The sequence below is a fragment of the Scylla paramamosain genome, chromosome 4 (genome assembly GCF_035594125.1).
Source record: "Scylla paramamosain isolate STU-SP2022 chromosome 4, ASM3559412v1, whole genome shotgun sequence".
Lineage (NCBI taxonomy): Eukaryota > Metazoa > Arthropoda > Malacostraca > Decapoda > Portunidae > Scylla > Scylla paramamosain.
The window spans coordinates 25,585,041-25,594,526 of NC_087154.1; positions in this window are offsets into that span (position 1 = coordinate 25,585,041).

Genomic DNA, 9,486 nt, shown 5'->3' on the forward strand with positions numbered 1-9,486 from the left:
TATCCAGTGACTTCCACCTCTTTTGTATTGAGTCTGATTGCTGCTTTTTTTCCTATCTGCTTCTCATTCCCTGGTCTTCTGTGTCACCTCTGTTCCTTATTGTATGCTTTTTTTTTCTTCAGATTATCACTTTCCAGCCTCTCCTAACGTCTCTATCTTCTGGCTGTATGATATTTGGGGTCTTCCTCTTCTACGTACTTGTTTTGAGGTCTCTGCCTACGTTATCTGGTTTTCTGGTTCCCGTGTTGATCTCCGGGGTTTTGAGTGCACTGCTTCGACATTTATTACTTCACCTCTGACTGGATCCGTCACCGATTCTGTCTGATAATGATCCTTGAATATTCTCCAGTGTTTGTCAGTGTCTCTTCTCTCCTTGTGTGTGTGTGTGTGTGTGTGTGTGTGTGTGTGTGTGTGTGTGTGTGTGTGTGTGTGTGTGTGTGTGTGTGTGTGTTTAAATTATCATCTGCTTTTGGTTCTTGTTGGTCTTCGCAACTCGTGTGTAAATGTTTTGTATCATTAACCACGACTCTTTTTATCGTAACTTGATTTATATGTACAGTGCTTGTATTGTGTATTTATTTTCTTCCACTTAGCCTAGCCTTAGCACTTACTGACTGTTTGAAAGGAGTTGAATGAATCAATTCTGTATATTTTCGTAATCTACAAAGGAAAATATCTCGGCTTAGATATTTCAATTGTTAAATGTTTACGTAAGAAAACACTGCGTTATGTTCGTGAAAGAGTAAATAGATAACATTTTCTGAGTCTTATTTTACATCATATTATAACAACACGCGCCATTTAACTGAGAAAAGGAAAACAAGGAAAAAATAGCGAAAAATTAATAAAAGACTAGAAAAAAATATTGGTACTGTGATTGTCATTTTTGTCCGTGTCTTGCTTTCCTGTGTAGTGTTCTGTGTAGCTTCTTTCTGCGCAACAGTGGAAACGTCGCAGTGTAAGAAAAAAGAAAAAAAAAAAAAGACATGCGGATCCTACGAGAGTTAATGTGAGGCCGAATAAGTTTGATTGAATGTAAACAAGATCTGTGAGTGACTGAAGTGGATAGATGAAAAATATGTAAGGAAATATATATATATATATATATATATATATATATATATATATATATATATATATATATATATATATATATATATATATATATATAGAGAGAGAGAGAGAGAGAGAGAGAGAGAGAGAGAGAGAGAGAGAGAGAGAGAGAGAGAGAGAGAGAGAGAGAGAGAGAGAGAGAGAGAGAGAGAGAGAGAGAGAGAGAGAGAGAGAGAATGTGGTTGCGTGCATACGTGTTTGTATTATGTGGATGAATAGAGCACTGGCCTGAGGAAAGGATGTTTACGAATAACTCGAGAGAGTGTGGATGTGAAATGCCCGGAGAGATAAGTGGAGGGGAGGGTATATGGATGCATGGATTGGGAATATGAATAGATGTAGTGGAGAGTATACAGGCGTGTGGTGGATGCGCTGGCGTGGATGTGGAAGAACAAACGCGTATGGGTGATTATGCAGGCAGCGTTGTATGGGTGAAGGGAGGGTGAATAAGAGGGTGAATAAGAATGAAGCGTGAGTGGGTTGTCGGAAGAGGCTGTGAGTGTGGGTGTGGGTTGTGGTGAACAGTGGGGCGTGGGTGGAAGGTTGCGGAGGGGTGGGAGGGGAAAGAGAGGGGGATGGGGTGGCGTGGGGGTGAGTAGTGTTGTGTGATGGGGGGTATGGGGGGATGCACGCTGCCGTCCCTCCTCCCCCACGGCAGCTCGTGTTACGGGACGGACCCACGTGGCTGCTATTGATCCCGCCCGCTGCCCACACTGTCCCCAGACCAGCCAGACCCGCGAGGCCAGAGAGAGAGAGAGAGAGAGAGAGACCAGGCAGAGAAACAGACCAACCAGACCGACAAGCCCAAAGAAACTGACCAACCAAACCCTCGATCCCCGAGACAGACCAACTATGCTGTCAAACCCTGAGAAAGGCCAGAAGCAGACAGTCAAGTTCAGAGAGACCGTCTAGCGTAAATACTCCGAGAAATAGACCAAACAAGAAGATGCTCATTCAATTTCACTTGAATCAGACCATCGCCGAGAGCAACCACACCAAGCATTACCACACCTTAGCGTTACCTCCATGGACAGACCAGAGAGACCATGTAGCATATTCACAAGGAAAGAGGCCAGCTAGGTAGAGGGAGATAATTCTGAGCCTGAACCAGACCATCGAGACCACCAAAACCAAGGGAAAGACCAAATTTACTAAGCCACTAGCATCAAAACAAACACCAGAGAAGACCAACAGCATCAGATGACCGAGCATGACCATGAACACCTAGCAGGAAACAGTGTAGGAGCGAGACCAAGGCCGAGACCACGAGATCATGAGGCGTAAAGCTCACTCATGGGACCTCTGCATGCGTAAAGTTCTCGTGATTAGTTTTTATGGTGAAAGTATGGCAAGGTCAGGCTGCTGGAAAAGATCCCGAGACTTTTCGAGACCACATGAATCGCTGATTAGAGTATAGAAGCTTGCTTGCCCACGTGGTTTACTCGCTGGCTAGATGAATCACGTGTTTTCATCATAGCTGAGAGAGAAAAGAATTCTGAATATTGAAAAAAGAATATTGGCGTCTCCATCTGAGGTCTAGCTTAGGTTAAGTTAGGTTAGGTTTAAATTAATTCAGTGCATTAATTTTATTGCTAATCCCTTCATTGTATAGATCATAACTTTAAAAAGCATCATATTTTTCCCCCCAAAATAAATAGTCATTGTATGGAAGTAAGCAGAATAAGGTTATTTCCATAATACCCAAAAATCAACCTATAGATTCCTGACAGCATCCACAGATGATCCTCAAAATGTCCTTATCGGGAGACGTGCCGCATCTCTCTCTCTCTCTCTCTCTCTCTCTCTCTCTCTCTCTCTCTCTCTCTCTCTCTCTCTCTCTCTCTCCTTGCAGTTCCTTGCTTCCGTTGCTCAACAGGACGTGTCGCAAGGAGGATACTTAGCGGCCTCAGGAACCTTGCTCCAAACACACACGTCGCCACCACATCCTCTTCTTTAGGAATGCAAGATGGGGCGCCTGAAGAACCGATGACGGGGTCTGTTAGCGTCACGTGCGGCGTGTGTCTGGTATGCTGCGATACGTGGAAACTCAACGATTATGCGTCATGTAAAGTATAAACAAACTGGATTAATGGTAAGTAGAAAAAGTTGTGTGTTGATGTTTTTCCTTGGTGTCAGTTGATATTGTTGCGAGAGTTTATGGTGTGCAAATGTGGCGTGATGGAAATAATAAAAAAAAAAAAAAAAAAAGGAAAAGAGTGACAGACAGGGAGAGATATGGCGTGACGAGGCTATTGTTGTTGTTCCGAGGCTCAAGGACAAGAGAGCATCGCGGCAGAGGCGGCGAGTACTGTGTTACATGATCTGCAGCACACACACACACACACACACACACACACACACACACACGGCCCTCCAGCTGCGGTACCACATCTGCTTCACACACACACACACACACAGACACACACACACACACATACACATACACACACACACGCACACCACACACACACACACACACACACACACACACACACACACACACACACACACATTCCGTATGTATCCCTCAGACCTGATATGCTACATAGACAACGTCAGCTGTCATGTAATTGTTACTTTCAAAGAAAATGGGTCATGGCCTGAGTCCGCCACGCACCATTACAACAGTTCATAGGTTGAGAGAGAGAGGGGGAAACGTATTAATGATTTATTACAAGGCGGTATTCCTTTGGCATCCGTCGTCATTATCATAATTATTACCATTATTAGAATTATTTAAATTTCATTTGTGATGGTAGTAGTAGTAGTAGTAGTAGTAGTAGCAGCAGCAGCAGCAGCAGCAGTAGTGGTACAAGTATGAGGAGGAGGAGGAGGAGGAGGAAGAGTCAGTAGTAGTAGCAGTAGTAATATCATTACTATTATTATTATTATTATTATTATTATTATTATTATTAGTAGTAGTAGTAGTAGTAGTAGTAGTAGTAGTAGTAGTTGATATACCAAACAGTGGTAGGAGAAATACCAGTAGTACCAGCAGCAGGAAGGTTAGAAGTACCAACAATAGTAGTAAAATAAATCTCTCTCATTCTTTCCCCCTTAAAAAAAAAAAAAAAATGCATTTCTTCATCCTCGGCACCCCTTACGTTCACTCCTCGTCCATCCTTCGTCCTTCTGTAAATATTCGGTTTCAGTTCCTCTTTTTCCTTAAATACAGTAACGTTATCAAGTTTCATTACATCTGTAACGTACATGCTGTTGGTCAAAGCTCTTTAAATACATTAGTACATTTTTGTTATTCCTATGTGCGCATCTTTGTAAATTTCGGTAATGACGGTATTACAGATTGTGGCTGGAGAAAGGCAAGATGCAGTATTAACTTAACTTTTTTTCTTACAAGAGCGTATTATGCATTTAAACACTAAAAGATAAGACGGTGAAAAAAAAAGAAAAAAAATTATGCTTTGCTAAGTTACCTTCACTAAAGTGTATTATGATAAAAAAAAAACAAAAAAAACATAGAAAGCAGAGACGAAAAGAAGCTAGATATAATACTTTCTAAAGTTTTCAATATCGATGAAAGGATAGAAAATGTAAAAAAATAAATAAATGACGAAGGACAAAAAAAAAAAAAAAAACATATCACTTTGTTGAGCTCCTACAATAACACCTGTAAGTTGTGCCTTTACTGCACGAGCGCCGCCTTTGCGGAGACTCTCGGGTTACAAGAAGCTGTCTTGCTTATTTTTCTTCTTATCATCTCATAATGTATGATGGTCCTATAGAATGGTCAGGTTTCATCAGGCGGCGCATACCATAAGAACCGTCACAAGAAACATTCTAGTCTGCTGAAGGAGTTAAAAGCGAGGAAATGAGGCGGCCAAATTTGCTAGCTAATTCTCGATCTGATTTGTAAATATCAAACTTAAGTTACTTTTCCTCCTTTTGTTATTTATTTCTCTTTACATTAGTCAGTTACAATATTTACTGATGCTGACCTGGGCATCAAGTTCACTTGTTAGAAAGAGAGAGTTTGTTGTTGCTTTTAATGTTTTGAGATAATTGCCTTTCGTCCAGGATTGCAATAACAATTACTTGCGAATCAAAAAAAAAAAAAAAAAGCTACTGAGGAAATGACAAATTCATGAGCTCAGATCGGCACGTTTCTGGCCTCGGCACAAATTAAAGGAAGCCTTCCAGTTTTTCCACCTGTAACCTTTTGCACGAGGGTCAAGGTGCTGAACTGAGCCCCTTCGTGAACCTTTCAGATATATACAACTTATGCTTTATCAGCAACGTTATGCACAAGTACATTTCACATATGAACAACTATTTCATGGCAGCGGAGAAGGGAAGCACATCCAGCAGCTACGTGACGGTGAATCATGAAAGGCGTGTGTACTCCTGGTGGTGCGTGCCGGAGGGGGAGCCAACGGGCGCTGCTCGGGCAGGTCACGAAGCAGCGTGCAGGGCCGCGGCCGGCGGGACTTGGCGGGGAGGGACGGCAGGATGGCCGGCACATGTGTGGGATGCCCAACTCACAGAATTAGAATCTCCCTCCTCTCGCACACCCGCTGACTGCCGGGGCTTCTCACGCGCCGGCCAGGGAGTCAGCGAGCCCCTGCTGGCTCCTTAGGACACCTGCTGGGGGAGGAGTGCATCCTCTCAGGATCGTGTGATGAAGGTGTGCGATGGCGTGACGCTAAACTGTCTGTTTTATCTGGTATCTGTCAGCCAGTATCGCGGCATCTATCTAAATACCTCCAAACTATTTTTTCTTTTATGAAACGCATTTTTTCGTTTAGTGTTCGATTTTTTGCACGTCATGTCAGCAAAGACTGTGTGTGATTGGTGCCACAATGCAGCGCAACGGCCAGCAATGCTTCCTTTATACATCCACTTATCATCTTGGCAGTTCGACTGTATTATCATCTTTTGTTCATATGCTATTGTGCGTTTTGTGACACGGAGCATTTTCAACACTGGTTGGCAGTCTGGCGTGAATAGTTGGACACGTGCACGCAAATTGACGCGTTATTGTGCCCCATGACGCTACCTGGAACTGTTATCTTCCGAGTATCTGAAACCGATGTGGTGACTGGGACATACATTTCTCTGAACAATCTTGCATTTTTCCTTGTCATCTTAATGAAAACTTATATTCAAGTTCTCTTGCTAAGGCATGCAGTACGAGCGTAAGAGTATAATTGAAACAATGTACTATACACTATTTCTTCCTTCATTGCATTTTTGAACTCTCTGTGGTCGACCATACTACGCATTCAGAATGGCTCCAGGTGCTGGGACTGGCTACTGAGGGAGGAGAGCACGGCACGAAATATTTCTCGTCGCGATAGCATTTTTGGGCCGTGCCCTTGCGAGGGCAATCTCAAACAATAATCACGGTAACATCATTAATCATGTTGACCACCTGTCGCGTTCAGACAATTAGCATTTTATTTGGACAATTTTCATAAGAAAATACACACAGATTTATGGAAATATGAGATGGTGCACCTGAGATATAACTGTGATGCTACAGACGCAACAAGTGTGGCGGTCACTACTTTGACGCGTCCCATGGGTTGGTAGGCCTGACGGATTGGTCACTATTCACTGGTGGGCATGGAACGGCGGCCAGCGGGCGGCGTTGTGTTGTTGGAGACCGATTGTGATTGCGTGTGAATTCGGCGTGTCTCCGGTCGACATAGCGCAGGAGCAGTTACCGTAAGTGTTAGAGCTTTCCGTCGGGGTGTGGACGTGCTGGGCATCTTGTGGGAAGGTAGTGAAGAGAAGTGTTTATTCTCGCCACTTTAGTAGGCTGTCTGTCCAACACATGTTGCTCCTGTGAGGCAGAATGTGGTGTCACTCTATTATTTCACTTTGTCTTATATTGATCGTAACTATTATATCAAGTCAGTACACTCGAGAGATTTAGTAGTAGGGGACATTATTTTTACTGTACGAAGTTAATTTGTGCACATCAAGTACCTATGATGCCTCCCCATTTCCCGTATAAATGTAGATGGCGGAGGCATGACGTAATGTGATGCCAGACAGCAGCAGGCGTCGTCTTGTTCCTGCGCTTTAAATCAATCAGTCATTCAGTCAGTCTGTCTTTTCCCGGCCCATGAATGTTGCTGGTCAGAACTTCGCCGGAGAGAGAGAGAGAGAGAGAGAGCGGCATGATCTAATATGTTCGAGCGCTGCTTCAAATACTTGCTTCGGATTCATCTGCTCAGTCTGCCGCCTGGCGGAGCAGATTGACACAGTGATCATGTGCCATTTTTCCACTAAGCATTCATGAAGCGTCCACCTCCCTGGACGAGACACACAGCGACTGTCAACCCTGATCCCTGCACCACACCAAATGACGGCACGTGTCGGAGTTGCAGCTTCAGGTTAGAAGGAAAAGAGCGGACAGACGACGCATATTTTTGAGACGGGTGAGGGAGGGTGAAGGATAATATTCGGGCGATCGTCAAGAGTGAATAGCGTGAAGAATACGAGTAATAAAGATAAAATATTCAACAGCGATTATTCATACATTTATAACTTCATCAAAGCAATTCAAGACAACACCTCTGTCTTGCCATTCCGATTTTTTGCCCTTCGAGTGAGGTACAAGATATACGGAAGGAGGGAATAGAGGGGGAAGAGGGTGAGGGGTGGAAAAGAGGTCAGGGGGAGGAGGAGGAGGAGAGTATGGCTGTGGCGGGCTGGAGGATTGCTCGAAGAGGGATGGTAGCAGGTGGAAGGGAGGAAAGGAGGAAGGGGGAGAGAAGCATCAGGGGTCGATAGGAGGGAGGGGGGAGGTGTAAGACAGGCAGGGAAGAGGAGAGGAGGGAAGGAGGCTGTAAGGGGGGCGTCATATAATTTCCATACGAGGCCGGGGAGCGACGCCCCAGCTTACTTATTGTCACCAACGATCACCTTGTTATTTTGCTCTCAAGGTAATATACGGCCGGCGCCCAGGCACAACTTCACTCCTATATTTTTGGTGGATTAGTTGGAGAGTCGCGCGGCGGGCGGAATCAATGAATATCTCGCGTATTAAACTAATCCAATCTCTTAAAAATCTCGGCCGGGCGTCGCTGGAGGATCTCGCCTGTTCGTATCGTAAAGTTCTGTCGGGTCGTCGGCCGCCGCCTGACGAAGCGCAGGTCTCGCAGCGCGGCCGAGGTTGTCGCGAGCCTCGATATGTGCTGCTTTTCAGTATAGGCAGCTTTTCAGTATAGGCGCTTACGAACTTTTTGCCGTTCTCATCCGAGCTGGTTCTTACTTTATTCTGTTTTCATTTCTTACTATTCACGTGTTTTCGTTGATTCTTGGCGAAACTAAAAATTCGTGGCATATTCATTTGTTCATCCACATTCTCTTGCTATGACAATGAGTAAATTAGAAGTGGGTGGTGGCCAGGGTAATCGAGGGGGTTCGAATCCTTCCTCATTTAATCGTGGAAGTACTGAGAGTGTGAGTTACAATCTTTTCTCATTATAAAAAGTAGCACACACACACACACACACACACACATATCATAAGACTGCCATTTACCACCGCCCCTCGCACTCATTTTCCTCCATCTACAGTGATAATAGGTTGGATGCTCCTGTTTTATATCCTTGTTTCTTTCCATTCCCGTTATATTTGCTTCGAATATGTATTTTTATGTATTGGGGAGAGCGACCAGGAGAAAGAAAAAAGTGAAAGAAGGCCACTCCTAATTAATGTCTTCTGGAAGTTTAATATTTCTCACTTGGTTTATTTATTGATTTGTATATTTTGAAGTGAAATTGCCATTCATGTGGAGCGCTGGAACAAATATTATAGGTATACCTACATATATTTATCCTTTATGTATTCGATAAGCAAGATTTTTTTTTCCTTTTTTTACTAATATTCTACTTAATTATTCTTATTAATTTTACTTCTGACGTTTTTGATCATATGGATATTTTTCTACGTCCTTGTCACATTTTTCATCTACCTGCTTCTACTGACCTGCCTCATGCTCTTACATCATGCTCCTTAGACCGGCATTCTGAAACGCCTTGCTTTCTCACCACGGCTATTTTCAAAGGCCACAGAGATGATTAGCCGGGTTTTCGAGCGTGTTTTTCCCGTTAATAAAGTAAAAATCTTGTTAATCTGTCACTAGAACCATGAAAACTCTCTTAAAAACCCGTGCAATTACAACTAGAGTCTTTGGAAAGTAGTCGAGATGCGGTGGAAATGTTTCAGAATATGCTTCTTGTTCTCTCCAGCCACGCGCTTCCTTCATATCGTCCCTCCCTTCTGTTTTTATTTTATTCTATTTATTTGTTTTTATATTTATTTTTTTTATTCATACATTCTTTTATTTTCCTTGCACGTAAATATTTTAGTTTGTTCCCAGAGGACATTGTTCATTATTAT